Source organism: Podarcis erhardii, assembly GCF_964252035.2.
Source record: "Podarcis erhardii genome assembly, chromosome: 5".
NCBI lineage: Eukaryota > Metazoa > Chordata > Lepidosauria > Squamata > Lacertidae > Podarcis > Podarcis erhardii.
This window is the reverse complement of record NC_138509.1, coordinates 1,551,647-1,567,328: the sequence shown is the minus strand read 5'-3', so window position 1 is coordinate 1,567,328 and position 15,682 is coordinate 1,551,647. Positions and strand designations below refer to the sequence as shown.

General features: G+C 44.9%; 1 protein-coding gene across 6 annotated transcripts in view; it reads right to left on the bottom strand.

Moving 5' to 3' along the window:
• Window positions 1-15,682, bottom strand: part of LOC309341701 (potassium voltage-gated channel subfamily KQT member 1-like) — a 370,888-nt gene that overhangs the window by 3,711 nt on the left and 351,495 nt on the right. The gene's annotated exons all lie outside the window — the stretch shown is intronic.

Below are 15,682 nucleotides of genomic sequence, written 5' to 3'. Positions count from 1 at the left end.
GCAGACAACTTCCGGGTCATGTGGCCAGCATGACTAAGCTGCTTCTGGCGAACCAGAGCAGCGCGCGGAAACACTGTTTACCTTCCTGCCAGAGTGGTACCTATTTATCTACTTGCATTTTGACATGCTTTCGAACTGCTAGGTTGGCAGGAGCAGGGACCGAACAACAGGAGCTCATCCCATCACAGGGATTCAAACCGTCGACAAGCCCTAGGCTCTGTGGTTTAGACCACAGTGCCACCCGCGTCCCTTTAAATTTCTTACATTCACCCAGTCAAATGAGTATTACAGCAAATTTTAATCTGATGAGGTCACACACATAAAAATAATTACTGGTTATGTAGCCACTCCATGTAGCTGATATCACACCAAGACTCTTAATTGGTAGGCCCACCATGTGTGTGACGTGTCTGCACAGATGGGCCCCCATCACAAAAACTCACAGGGAGAGCTTCACTGCAGCTGCTTCCTCTTGGTGTTACCTCACATGGATGCAATATGTGTGAATTAGTGCTCAACCAGTTTTGTAAAAATTTTTTAGTTAAAATTGAAAGCCCCCTCCCCCTTTTGACAATCATTATTATTCTTAAAAGTTAGATTCTTAAAATTTATTCTGATTCTCTAAGATTGCCATGTGAGCAGACTAAGAAATATAGCCCTCCCTCTGTTGAAACAAATTTGCTTATAGAATGAAATAAAATTAAAAGTTATGGTAGCAGGGACATACACTGATTTGTTCTATGACCCTGTAATGTCATCATATCAGCATCGCTGATGCACTGAGATCACTCAGTGAAGAATTATGCAGAGGAGAAATGGTCACCACAAAGAGAGGGGAGACAATGACTATAAACAGCTGTGAAAAACCATGGGAGTGTGAATAGTTTTTTCCGTGGTGTGTGCAGTGTTTATTATTCTTTATTGAATTGATATACCATCCTATACCTGCAGGTCTCAGGGTGGTTCACAGGATAAAATCAGAATATAAAACCACAAAATAATCAAAATAAAAACAACCACAACCTAAATAAACCCCCAACACATTTTGAAAGGGTGTAGGATGTCAATCAACTCAGTTAAAACAGTTAAAACATTTTTAAATTTTTTTTTTTTAAAAAAAAATTTAGTCACCCCAAATCACTACTTTTGAAGCAAAAACATATGGAGAACATTTGGCACCAACAGACAACAGTGATGTTTGAATAGAAAAGACTCATGTTGCCAGTGGGTTGGGGTACTCACATACGTGCCACAGCCATGCAGAAGAGCACCATGGTATATATATTGCAGCTCCCATGTGGCTGGGTGTGCTAATGTGTAAAAAATGCCTTCACTTGGGCCACACATGGCTCATATGCAAAAGCTGCAGACTAGCACAACAACCCTATACCTGAGAAGCAACTCTCAGGTTATCACAAGGAAACATCTGAAATGGGTCATTTGCCGCTGCATCTTTTCTCCCAATAAAGGGAAAGCCCTGCTGTACATCCAGATACCTCCCTGTCTCCCCTCTCTCACACAATTTTCTGTTCTTTATCTCCAGCTGACATGCAGCATTCCATGATTGTTGAGCATGATCATTTCTCACCAAATTGGTTTTGGGGACATTAGCACTTTCTTTAAAAAAGATTTTGTAAATCTTGGGGTTTCCTTGGAGGCTGGCACCTCCCCTGTTGTTTCCCAGTGACTGTTTTGGGTCTGATCCTATCAGCTCTCAACATTTGTGTTCAATATTGGAGGAAGTGATACACATGCTCAAATGCTTCACACACATTAACTCAATACAAGATCAGTATCAATATCAGCATTCCCATTCTGCAGGTTCTCTGCTGGTGACATAAGGAAAGAGAGAGATTTGCCTAAGACCTCCCAAGTCTGTTCTGCTACACGTTACCTCTTTACACCCTCCAGCTTTATGCAATTCTGTTGAGTAGCTCAATAGTTCTCTGCTCCTATCACAGTGCTTCCCACTTTGTTTTCCTGACCACGGCAGTGACATTAATACAAGGACCTGGAGGCCTCAGCAACACCTGGCAGGGGTCAAGGCATTGGCCTCAAAGTAACCCACCCCTGAGATGGCCATGGGGTCTACATTGCATGATGCTTACACAGCTGTGTAGGGTTGGAGAACATAAAACAGGGGGGACAAAGGCCAAGGGTTGACATTGCAAAAACATATTCAGTGTCAGCCTAACTTTGACCAAGTGACAGCCCATGCAAGCACAGATTGTCAAGTAAAGCCATAAACAAGCTTCGAATGCTGGGCTGAATCCTTTCTTATTGTAGCAGAGCTTATCTAACAACAGCTGGCTCAGAAAAATAGTGGCAGCTCAAGATACACTTGTTTCCTGCATATAAAAATTAGCCCATGAGGGAGAAGACACCTGAGCATGCCATCTTCTCCAGAAATGTATCCAAATAATTAGTTAGGATTGATGTGCCTTTAATAGCAATTTATTATGCATTCTAGGTAGGGCTACCTCACTATATCCCTCATAGCTGATCCCTTCAGAGAGCAGCCAGGGTGGCATTTTTCTTGTTGTTTTGCAGAGAAAAGAGCATCAGAGCATCAGGAAAACCTGCCGGATTGGGCCAGTTCTCACAGTAGCCAACAGATGCCGGTGGGAAGCCTGAAAGCAAGACCTGAGCACATGAGGCAGTCTTCCCTCCTTCAGGTTCCAGCAACTGGTATTCAGAAGCACTGCTGCCTCCATTGTTGGCTAGGAGCTTTCAATAGCCCTCTCCTCCTCCCCTATGAATTCCTCTAATCCTCTTTTAAGCCATCTAGGCTGGTGGCCCCCTGTGGAAGTGAGTTCCATAGTTTTAACGATGCATTTTCTTTTCTCTGTCCTGAATCTTCCAGCCTCCGGCCTCATTGCATGTCCAGTGTTCCAGTGTTATGAGAAAGGGAGAGTTGCTGAATTACAACTTATCACCAAACTCAAAACCATGGAGAAACCTGGTCTGAACAAAGACCTTGGATTCTTATCTCATTATACATGACAAAGCCATTTTTCACCTTTTCACTCCTTGCTTTTTCCTGTAAGACCTATTGCAGTCGTTAAGAGTCGTCAACAGGCTCATCACAGCTATCTGCCAATCACCCATTCCCACCACCCTTCTGAGTAATACCCCTCCCCACCTTCTCACTATATAGAAGGGTCTGGAAACTTCTGTTTCAGTGTATCTGAAGAAGTGTGCATGCACACGAAAGCTCATACCAAGAACTGACTTAGTTGGTCTTTAAGGTGCTACTGGAAGGAATTTGTTTTGTTTTGACTATGGCAGACCAACACGGCTACCTATCTGTAATGAGAAAGGGAGGAAAACTTTCCTCCACCCACTCTCCATGCCTTGCATCATTTTACAAACTTTTATTACGTCATCTCTTACTTGCCTTTTCCTTAAACTAAAAAGTCCAAAACACTGCTTGCTCCCTTTTCCTCACAGGGGAGCTGCTCCATCCCCTTGATTTAAGGACCAATGTCGGATAAGATTTAACATAAGTCCTCCTGGGATAGGATTGAAAACTGAAACAATGCAAAGAAGAATGGATACAGAGATAATTATATATTTTGCTGAATAGTAAGCTAACTGCAAGTCTGGAATAAGAATTTAAAGGATTGCTCCTCTCTTTAAAAAAATAGAAATAGCCACACAGCTTCTTGAAAAGCTTGTTTAGCTTCCACCAGTCCTGACTGACTCAACACAATATTTACAAAATGATTGCACTATGGGTGTAGCCAGGATTTTTGTTGGGGAGGGGGGCAGGTTTTGGCGGGGGGCAGAACTTCAGATTTGTATTGATTCATATTGATGGGGGGGGGGCAACTGCCTACCTGCCCCTCCTTGGCTACGCCCATGGATCGCACACTCCCAAAATTAAAACACAGCCACTTGTTCAAATGGCACAACATGAAGAGCACTAAATGTGGAGAAATGGGATCAGACAGACTGAAAATAGCTCATAGCCCTCCCAAAATGGTTCAGAAAACTTTCCCTCAGATTCCCTTCAAAGTGTGAAGTTGGGTTCTCTTTGAATTGTATGTTTCAGTGTTCTAACGATTTAATTGCATGTTATTTTTCCCTGAAGGGAAACAGTTTTTAAAAAATCTATTTAAACAACAGGTTAGCAACAGAACTAAGGGTTTCACAAGCTTGGCACAGTCCATATGAGAACTGAATCAATTTTTTTAGCTGGGCAGTGGCAACCGGTAGGCTCTGGATCTGGGGGGCAGCTCATGACCACAGAGGTCAGTAAGTTCACATGGATGGCGACAAGTTGTTATGGTTTTCTTCCTAAACATGAATGCCACCTTGGGTTCCTAGCAGGTAGAAGTGAAATGTTTTAGTTGGAGTAGATAGGTTCCAGAAATTTAGAAGAAATTACAAAATCACCAGCAACAAAACCAAAATTGCCTCAGCAGCAAAAAGGAGGCTTGGGTAGAGGCCAGGTGTTCTCAGGTCCACAGATGACAACAAAGATGCAGCAGAATTAGTATCAGTCGGACGAGCACCAAGTGTAACTGTGGATACACGTAGTCGTCTAACAGAACCTTACATGAATGAAGGGAAATGAGGCTCCCTTACTTTAACGGGTTCAACACAGAGTTCCTGGTCATGGGAAGACATAACAAGATGAACAAGCCAAGTTTTTTTAGTTTCATGGCTACCGTAGGCTGCAAGTCTAACCATGTCTACTTGGAAATAAGTCCTATTGAATTCTGTGGCGCTTAATCCTGGGTAACTAAGGTTAATTTATTAACTGCATTTATAGGACTTCCCAAAACAGGAGTTCTCTGGGTGTCTCCCAAAGCAAAACAAAACAAAACAGTTTAAACTGTAGACCAGACTCAAAACACAATATGTAAAAGTCCCTATTTTCCTGGGACAATCCAGGAATTACGAAAGCAATCCCAGCTTCTGATTTGATCCTGGAATGTCCCCATTTCTCCCACCAGTGCTGCTGCCACTCAGCTCTGGGAGGAGGAGGAGGAGAGGAGCTGACGCTTGCCCTGGGCAGCCAGGAGGGAGCATCTCATTGTCTCTCCAGGGCAGCTGCTGGCCTCCCCACTGGGCAGCTCGTAGCAGCTGCTGGAGAATGGGGGGGGGGAGGAGCTGCCACCACCAAGGCCCAGCCCTGCACGACATGCCAGCTCTGGTGGGCAAGCAGAGGGCAGGGCCGCTCTGGGCAGGAGGAAAGGGGAAGCAGAGGAGAGTACAAAGAAGTATAGATTTTTTGATTTATTTTTTTTATTGAATGCTTTGTGTGTCCACATCTAATCTTGCCCCTTTATTTATTATTGTCCCTCTAAAATTTATTAATTGGTGTCCTCCCCCTTTTTTTGTAAATCTACCAAAAAATAAAATAAAACTGGGATTAAGGGGTTTTCTCAGGCATGTGTGCAGTGTACCATTTGTATAGTGGTGGTGGAAATGCTCGGGGGGGGAGGATGACAAACAATGGAGGGTAACGGAGGGTCATTTGAGGGGGAGTGAGAAATGTCCCTATTTTCATCTGACGAATGTTGCAGGGTATGTGTTGTGACGTGGGGTTTGTGATTTCAGCTCTCTTGACATAATATGCTGGAGATAGTTCTCTAGTAACACTTCTTTATTAAAAGCAACAAGACTAAAACCTGAGGAGGGGAGAGCTACATTTATAGGGACAGGGAACTAGCTAGAAAGGATACATTTTGGAGGGAACAATATCAGGCAATCACAGTCCTGCCTTTTGGAGGCAACCAATAAGACAGAGGATCCAAATACAGCAGCTTAAATGAACCAATAGTAGCTGTACCCTCTGGAACCAAAAGGCAGTTACTTTACCCTAATGCAATTACAGACAATAATAATACAGATATAAAATCCTTTGACTCAATACACAACACCCCTCCCCCCCTAGTGAGCACAGCAGACGTAATCTCTCAGGTACTGTGGGGTCCTACAACTTCTACTTGATCTCCTGACAACAGGTGTTGCCGGTTCTGGATTGGGTGTCACCTGTGGTAGGGGGGTTGCTATAGGGGTTTCGTCAGGAACAGATGGAGTCCCAGACATCTCTGGGTCCCCTACCTGTACCTCGTCATCCTGAGGACTAGCAGACCCTGGTTCATTTGCTGAAGCCCCTGGTGATTGCACCTCTGGGCCATTTTCACTCTGGTCTTGCAGCTCTGCGTCGTTAGCCAGGGATGAATTATCAGACTCCTCCCTGCTGAGCGCCCGGCGCCTCAGCTGATCTATATGTCTCTTCCAAACTTGCCCATTTTCCAAGGTCACATAATAGGACACAGGTCCACTAGCCCGGGTGACCACACCAGCCACCCACCACGAACCTCGTGAATAGTTCCTCACCCAGACCAGATCTTCAGGGGCGAAATACCTTGTTGTATCAGTCTCAGCCTGGAGGTTTGCTCTTGAATTACGGTTTGGCATTTTATCCGGGTGGACATAATCCAGCACCGTTACCAATCTTCTACCCAAGAGCAGCTCAGCTGGCGACTTGCCTGTCGCAGTACACGGCGTCGCATGCTGCAAAAATAACATTCACGCGATGCGAGCTGACCAGTTACCCTCCATTAAGCACGCAATGGATTCTTTGGCTGTTCTTACCATGCGCTCCGCCTGCCCATTGGAGGATGGGTGAAAGGGCGCGGATGTGACCCCCCTTATGAAGTTATCAGCCAAGAATGCCCTGAATTCTTGGGATACAAAAGCTGCCCCATTATCTGATACAATGGTCTCAGGTAACCCGTGGGTTGCAAACAGCTGCCTCAACACCTTGATTACGGCAGCTGATGCCATGCTAGGGACCATCGCCACTTCTAACCATTTGGAATATGCATCGACGATAACCAAAAAGACCTTCCCCTGGAATGGCCCAGCAAAATCTAAGTGCAGCCGGCTCCAGGGAGATCTGGACTGCTCCCACCAGTGAACTGGTGCTCTGGCCACTTCTGGCCGCACCTCTTGGCATGCCTTGCATGTTCGTACCCATTGTTCTATGTTCTGGCCCATTCCAGGCCACCACACATAACATCGGGCTAGCGACTTCATCCTGACCATTCCCGGGTGTCCCATGTGAAGCGTCTCAAGAACCCTGTTTCTCAGTGGTGCTGGGATGATCACCCTATCTCCCCACAGGAGACAACCCTTATGCATGGATAACTCGTGCTGCCTTGTCGCATAAGGCCTGAATTTGTCTTCATGCGGACCACCTGGCCACCCCCTCCCCACCCAAGTGAGCACACGGGAGAGAACAGCATCTTTCCTCGTTTTCTCAGCAATATCAGTAGCCGTTACAGGAGCCCCCGGAAGTGTTTCCAGCATCATTATGTGCTCCGCTGGAGCAGGATCCTCATTGCTCCCGCCAGGAAGGGGCAATCGACTCAGCGCATCAGCGTGGCACAACCGTTTTCCCGGCACATGGGTCAAGGTGTACTGGAACCCGTTCAGGAATATAGACCAACGCAACATTCTGGGGGAGAGAATTTGTGGTGTTTGTTTGTTCGGGTTGAACAACCCCAACAGTGGTTTGTGGTCCGTTTCAATGGAGAAATGGCGACCGTACACATAATCATGGAACTTTTTGATTCCTGCCACAATTGCAAGCGCCTCTTTGTCAATTTGAGCATAGTTGCGCTCCGTGGGCGACAACGTACGGGAATAGAAAGAGATGGGCTTTTCCGACCCATCCGGTTCCCTATGACTCAGCACCACCCCCAGGCCGTATTGAGAGGCATCACATGCTAGGACCAGCGGCTTCGATTCATCATAATGAGCAAGGACGCTCTTGCTACTCAGCATTCCTCGCAAGGAGTCAAAAGCCTTCTGCTGCTCCTGCCCCCATCGCCACACATTCTTTTTCTGCAACAGTCTATGTAATGGTTCAGCTACCGAAGCTTTCTGGGGTAAGAACGAATGATAAAAGTTAATAAGTCCCAGGAATGACTGCAACTCCGTCTTGTTCTGTGGTCGTGGTGCCTCGATGATGGCCTTAACCTTAGCATCTGTGGGGTGGATGCCTGATGCATCAATTTTAAACCCCAAGAATTCCACAGTTGGCACCCCAAAACTGCATTTTTCCTTTTTTAGTTGCAACCCCGCCTCCTTGAACTTGAGCAACACTGCACGGACACGCGTAACCAGTTCCTGTGGGTCTTTTCCAGCAATCAAAACGTCATCAAAAAATGGCAAGACCCCCGGCAGACCTCTTAACAGGCGTTCCATGAGCCCTTGAAAAATCCCTGGGGCCACACAAACTCCAAATTGTAATCTGTTAACTCTGAACGCCCCTTTATGTGTGACAATAGTCTGTGCTTCCGCTGATTGTGGGGTTACTGGCAGCTGTTGGTAAGCTTGTGCCAGGTCAAGTTTGGCAAACACCTTGCCCCCAGCCAGTTTAGCCAACAGATGTGATACGACTGGAATGGGGTATGAGTTTCCCCTGAGTGCCTTATTGATAGTACATTTGTAATCAGCACAGATCCTGACTTCCCCATTTGCTTTAAGGGGCGTGACGATTGGAGTCTCCCACTTAGCAGAGTCCACGGGTGAGAGAACTCCCTGCTTGACCAATTTATCCAGTTCTGCTTCAATCTTGCGTTGCAGTGCAAATGGCACTCGCCTTGGTTTGAGTCGGATTGGGGCCACCCCAGGGTCCAATTCGAAGTCAACTGGGGGCCCTTTATAACAACCCAGTTTTCCATTAAAGAGACCAGCAAATTCTTTGCATAATGCCTCGCTCATCTCAGGGCAGGTTTGGATTGAATTAAGCCCTGATATACTCAGTCCCAGGGCGGGAAACCAGTCAGTGCCCAGGAGACTGGGGCGACTGCCCTTTGCAATCACCAGTTTCAGTACCGCCTGTTTGTCCCGGAACTGTACTCTCACGGCACACATTCCCATGACATGGATGCGGCCCGCTGAGTATGACTGCAAAGTTGCCGGGAAGGGCTCCAGAGGGGGCAACTTACCCCTGGGGAAGAATGTCCTCGCGGTCTGGTCCGACACGATAGTGAATCCAGATCCGGAGTCCACCTCCATGTCGCACAGCTGACCCTCAATCTTCACCTTGACGTGTGCCTTGCCTTGCGCTGGAAACTGCACGACCCTCCCGTTGATCTCCGTTACGTAGTGGCAGTCCTTTAGAACATGGTTTGCTGTGGGCGATCTGCGATGCTCCAGTCTAGGTGCTCCTGTCGCTCCCAACGCCGCCGATCTACAGACCCTGGCGATGTGACCTGTCTTTCCGCACGTCCGGCACATAGCATCCTGGAAACGACAACTCTTCCGCTCATGGTTTCCGCCACAACCAGGGCACCTGCCTTGGTGATCTTTGTGCACTGTGCAGGCCTGACGCACTGACTCGACCCCACGGACTGGGCTCTGGCTCGGAGTAGCCTCTAGCTCGTCCATGGCATGTGCAACTTCTATCTGTGGCTTAGGGTCCCTGCGACTGGCATCAAGCTCCTCTCTTTCATAATTCTCCGTGGCAGTGGCCTCCTTCAAGGCTGAAGCAAGGGTAACCTCTTCTTTAGCCACGATGCGTCTTCTGGCTTTCTTGCTGCTCAGACCACCGACAAACCGATCCAGGAGAGTCTCTTCCAGATCTTGGAAGTCGCAGTGCTGAGCGAGCTTCCGCAGTTCAGTCCCACCCTGCCTGAAGTCGTCAACTATTGTTCCTCTGCCTAAAAAATCCACAATCAGTAGTCTGAACGACTACAGACCAGTTGCACTGACTCCAATCATCATGAAGTGTTTTGAGAAACTGGTGCGCCGTCACATTATTTCCTGTCTTCCATCAACTTTTGACAACTACCAGTTTGCATACAGGGCAAATAGATCCACGGAAGACGCTATCACTACCACTCTCCATGCTGCTCTGTTCCATCTGGAGCAGCCGGGGAGTTATGTGAGGCTGCTGTTTGTGGATTTTAGCTCTGCTTTTAACACTATCCTCCCCCATAGACTGGTGTCCAAGCTAGAGGCGATTGGACTCTCCAACTCCACCTGTCTCTGGGTTTTGGACTTTTTGTCAGAACGTTCTCAGAGGGTTAGAGTAGGGTCACATATGTCCACAGCCCTTAGCCTTAACACCGGCTCACCACAGGGTTGTGTGTTGAGTCCCCTGCTCTATACTCTCTATACGTATGATTGTACAGCCATTTATTCCAGCAACAAAATCATCAAGTTTGCTGATGACACTACGGTGGTGGGGCTCATTTCAGGAGGGGATGAGTCCGCCTATCGGGACGAGGTGGAGCGGCTTTGTGCTTGGTGTGGAGAGAACAATCTGGCTCTTAATACGGCTAAGACCAAGGAATTGGTGGTGGATTACAGGAAAAAAAAGGCGGACATTCAGCCCTTGTATATCAACGGGGAACAGGTGGAGAGGGTGGCGGAATTCAGGTTTTTGGGAGTGACTATCGATCAGGGCATGACTTGGAGCGCAAATACCACTGCTCTGGTGAAGAAGGCCCAGCAGAGAATTTATTTCCTCAGACTTTTAAAGAAGAACAATCTGAGTGAGAGACTGCTGGTGTCCTTCTACCGAGGCTCCATAGAGAGCATTCTCACATACTGTATTTGTGCCTGGTTCTCCAGCTGTACAGCTAGGAAGAGGAAGGTGCTCCAGAAGGTCATAACCACAGCCCAAAGGATTATTGGTCATCCCCTCCCATCTTTGGAAGAACTGTACGGTTCCCGTTGTCTTAGGAAAGCAAACAATATCCTGCAGGATGCATCTCACCCGGGACACAGTCTGTTTGTACTACTGCCTTCTGGCAGGAGATACAGAAACATCAAGTCAAGGACAAATAGACTGAAAAATAGTTTCTATCCAAGAGCTGTGGCCTTCTTAAATGCAGTAACTCGATAGTGTGACCTGGGAGTTTGATGGGTGTGGGTGTGGGTGTGGCTGGAATGTGGTTTGTTTGGTTGTTGTTGTTGTTTTGCTTTTGTTGTTTTTAAGGGATGGCATCCAATTTCATTGCACTTGTGCAATGTTGCACTTGTGTAATGACAATAAAGAATCTATCTATCTATCTATCTATCTATCTATCTATCTATCTATCTATCTAAATGCAGATACAGACTCCCCAGCACGCTGCTGCCTCTTATGAAACTCCATCCGCCGGGCCATCTTGGTCTCAGTAGGCGCTAAATGGCTTGTTAGGCAGGCAAGAATATCTTTGAGAGATGTCTCACTTAGCTTCGCTGGGGCAAGCAATGCCTTGGCCAGCTTGAAGGTCTCAGGCCCACAGTAGCTCAGGAATGTGGCCTTTCTTTTGCTGGCATCGGTGATCCCTTGAGCCACTGCGAAGAACTCGAAGCGTTCGATGTAGTCTTCCCACGTGTGGGGCTCTGATGGCTGGAAGGGCTCCAATACCCTTGGACTCTCCATTGTCCTGTGGGCAGGGTCGTCTTCTCAGCCGGCCAGTGAGTCTTGTTCTTAGCTACAATCCGGACTCTGAGGCAGGGCTGCGTTTAACCGCTCCTCAGCATTCCGGATCCCATCCTCGTCGCCAGTTGTTGTGACGTGGGGTTTGTGATTTCAGCTCTCTTGACATAATATGCTGGAGACAGTTCTCTAGTAACACTTCTTTATTAAAGCAACAAGACTAAGACCTGAGGAGGGGAGAGCTACATTTATAGGGACAGGGAACTAGCTAGAAAGGATACATTTTGGAGGGAACAATATCAGGCAATCATAGTCCTGCCTTTTGGAGGCAACCAATAAGACAGAGGATCCAAATACAGCAGCTTAAATGAACCAATAGTAGCTGTACCCTCTGGAACCAAAAGGCAGTTACTTTACCCTAATGCAATTACAGACAATAATAATACAGATATAAAATCCTTTGACTCAATACACAACACCATGCACGTGGTACCCCGTACTTTAGCTATTTAAAAAAAAGAAGAGAGAAATAGGTTGAGCTGTCAGTTAAGGTGGTGATGTCTACATTGTAGGCCATCTATAAAGTTTTTGTTGTCATGAAATAAAGAAATGTTACCTGCCACAGTACCTAAGAAGCTGGTTGTTAGGGTTGGTGATCTGGAGAAGAAATAGGAATTGGCCTGGTCAAGATTTAAGCCAGGGAGCTAGGCCAGGGTGAAGATGTTTTATAGATCCAAGTGGAACCACACTGACCTTTCTGAAGTTGTAGCTGCAATCATGTTCCTCTTGTCATTTGTATTTGTGGTGCTGAAACAGCAGAAAACAGGCTGTCCCCTGACAAATTGTCATGGTGATTATTGAGAGTAAGGTGCCTTGGTCTAACTGTTCAAACCTGGCCTTAGATTTAGAATGTGGCATTTTACACTGGTTCAGCTATGACACATAGTTAACATAACAACATAATTGGCAACGTTATTGGAACCAACAGTGATCAAAATGAAGGGAAATTTCAACAGAGTTCTTTTAAAATTATATTGAACTCTAAAAACACATAATTCATTTCCATATAGGGAGGGAATAAACCAGTAATCCATGTGATTATCTTGTTTTGATTTCCCATTCATTTTTGTTTATTTTCATTCCACCAAACTTATCTATGAAACTCCATCATTTTCCTGTCCTCCCTTCCTTTATTCCAAACATACCCACCCATTCTTAGGTTAGGTGTTAGAACCTTTGTGACCTAGAACATACTTTACTTTGACAACAGTTTCATTTGTTTTGGTTTCCATCAACCTTTCCTGTTTAAATTAACAAAAATCCTGTTTCCTCCTCCTCATATTTTACTATTTATTATTAGGGGGTAAATGGAGGAGGAAAGAGAGAAGAGACAGAACTCTGCCTGGGTCTAAATGATAATTTTTCATGATAAATTAATGCATGCACTTGTAGGTTTTGGAATTACAAATGCATTGGTTGTGCTCAATTATAGGATTCCCAGAGTCAGGGGTTTGTAGCATGTCCAACATTTCAATAAAAGTACGGTTGTTACCTCAATAAAGAAGCCTTAGTTTATCAATCCTATATGCTTTAGTTGACAAAATAACTAATGGGACCCACATATCTTTGCACACACATAAAACAAGAGCCTTGGTAAATTGGTTGTCTGTATTGTCTTAAATTTGTTATATATCCATGGAGGCAGAAGACGGGCAAAATCCTCTGAGCTTGTGGCAGATTAGTTGGAAAACAGCTTGGTTGATCTCTGAGGCAATCCAGATTCAGAAACATGTCATCCACCCCCAAACTCCTCCCATCTTTCTTCTTGCCCTGTTTATTAGGCTTCTGTAGCAGAGGAAAGGGAGGGATATCTCATTCCCCTCACTTCTCTTGGACAGGCCAAAGTGACCACTGGAAAATGGGGTGCTTAATAAATATGTTTGCTTTTCCAAGTTCTCCTGCAATTTCAGGGGCCTTTCTTCAGTTTTGCACGGCCAGATGTGTGTGTCACAGAAGACACCTTCCTGCAAGAGACATTCCTTTCTGTGTAAGAACGGGGAATGCCTCTTCTAAAAACTAAAGTTTTTATAGCGGTATTAAACTTATTATTTTTAAATAAACCTGACGTTCAATTAATTGTGGGCTCTTTTAATCAATCAAAAGGTTTTCAATTGATTAATCTAACTAATCAATTAACTGCAGTCCAAAATAAAAGGCCTATACATTTACGTAAGCCAGAAATTATTATTTTGATAATCACCTACCTCAGATAATTTCTCTCCCCGTCCGTACTGGGAAACAATCTCCTGAACTTGGACATTTTTGGAGAGAACGAAGGAAGACAGGGAAAAATGTTTGAAGAGGCAACCCTACAAAGAGCTCATCAATGATCTTCCTTCTTTGCCATGGGTAGAGCTGCCTGGGATCTGGGAAGCAGTTCTGCTTAAAGAGGTCATTCAAGAGCATGGCGCTACCTTCCTTATCAGTGGGAGGTGCTCAAGAATCTAGAATGCCTTCTGGAAAGCAGGAAAGGTCAGAGGCAGAAAGAAACAGCATTTTTCCCTTTCTTTTCATTTCAGAAAAAAATAGCGTCAGCTATTGGTTTGGAAAACACTGTGCTAGAGTAGGCATTGAACACCAGCAGCCCCATCCTGTGTGACTCTTAGGTGATGGCCAGCTTGTCCTCTTGGCTCAGTAAAGTGGGAGTAGAAAATGCTTTCTTACAATAAGATGTGGCAGATTTAATTAAAACTTGAAAAGTTTGTGAAGGGATCTGAGATGAAAATTATATTGAGGTGTGAAGTGTTTCAGTCATCAAAAAAAATTACATGTTTAAAAATTGCAGTTGTTACAAAACACTACTGTTTGCTTAGTACCTACAGGACCTTGGGGGCACAGGTGCTTTTAGAGATTGGCATAACAACTCATTTTGCGGCTGCATCTGCCTCTTTCTCACAAAGCCTTCCTTTATAATTAAATACTTCATTTGCTGATTTTATCTTTACTTAAACAATGCACTCAAGAACTTAAAATCAGCTTTGTGAGAGGTTGCATGTCAGAATCAAAGATTTAGAATTAGCAACAGCTCAGACTTTTTCAGATGGTTTTTCTTTGTGTGGAGAATTAATGCAGGTATGGGGCAATCTCACACATGCAAGCAAACACACACATGTGGCATCTCTCAAACACACTCATGAAACACACAGCACCAGCTCTTTCACATGCAGATGCAACTCTTTCAGGTCTGCCATGGGGGGGGGGGGGGCAGTGGCTAGAGGAGGAACTGATATGCTGCTCCAAGACCAGTGGGGGCCCAGACTCTGAACTTTCATTTAAAAAAATTCTCTACTAGCACTTGTAGATCAATCACTATGAACAGGATGGTAAAAAGAGGAAACATTACAAAAAAAAAAGACTGAAATTTGCATATGCTAGTTCAAATATATATATATAAATTATAGGATTCGGCTCCTAGCACACAGTGCTCTTGCTGCGCCCTTATTAGTCTGAGTAGTTCCTTCAATTAAATAATTTTTATATAATTTTATTTTTCACATTTTACAAATATTTTAAACAAGAACATAATCTTTACAAATCCAATGTACTTTCCCTTTGACTTTCCTCCCCTTCTTTCCATGGTTATTTATTTTATGTCTTTTTATTATTGCATATCCAATTAAAGTCTATTTACTAATTTTCCCTTACATTCCCTCTAGTTAACTTACTGCACGTATCAGTCCTGCTAATGTTTTACTTTGTTTACAATGTACCTTCAAATAAGTATTAAATTTCCCCCACTCTGTTTTTAAAAGTATTTAAACTTGTTTTCTTATTTTTCCGGTAAGTTTTGCCATTTCTGTGTACTCCATTAGTTTTAATTGCCAATCTTCATTTGTCAGATGAAGAAGAAGAAGAGTTTGGATGTGATATCCCGCCTTTCACTCCCTTTTTAAGGAGTCTCAAAGGGGCTAACATTCTCCTTTTCCTTCCTCCCCCACAACAAACACTCTGTGAGATGAGTGGGGCTGAGAGACTTCAGAGAAGTGTGACTAGCCCAAGGTCACCCAGCAGCTGCATGTGGAGGAGCGGAGACGCGAACCCGGTTCCCCAGATTATGAGACGACCGCTCTTAACCACTACACCACACTGGCTCTTGTTTTTTCCTTCCATTTTGGGGCATAAATCATTCAGGCAGCTGTGGTAGCATACATAAAAAGTTTTCTTCTGTTCACTAGGTTCTTCTCCACCAATTATACCTAAAAGAAAAGCTTCTGTTTTTTT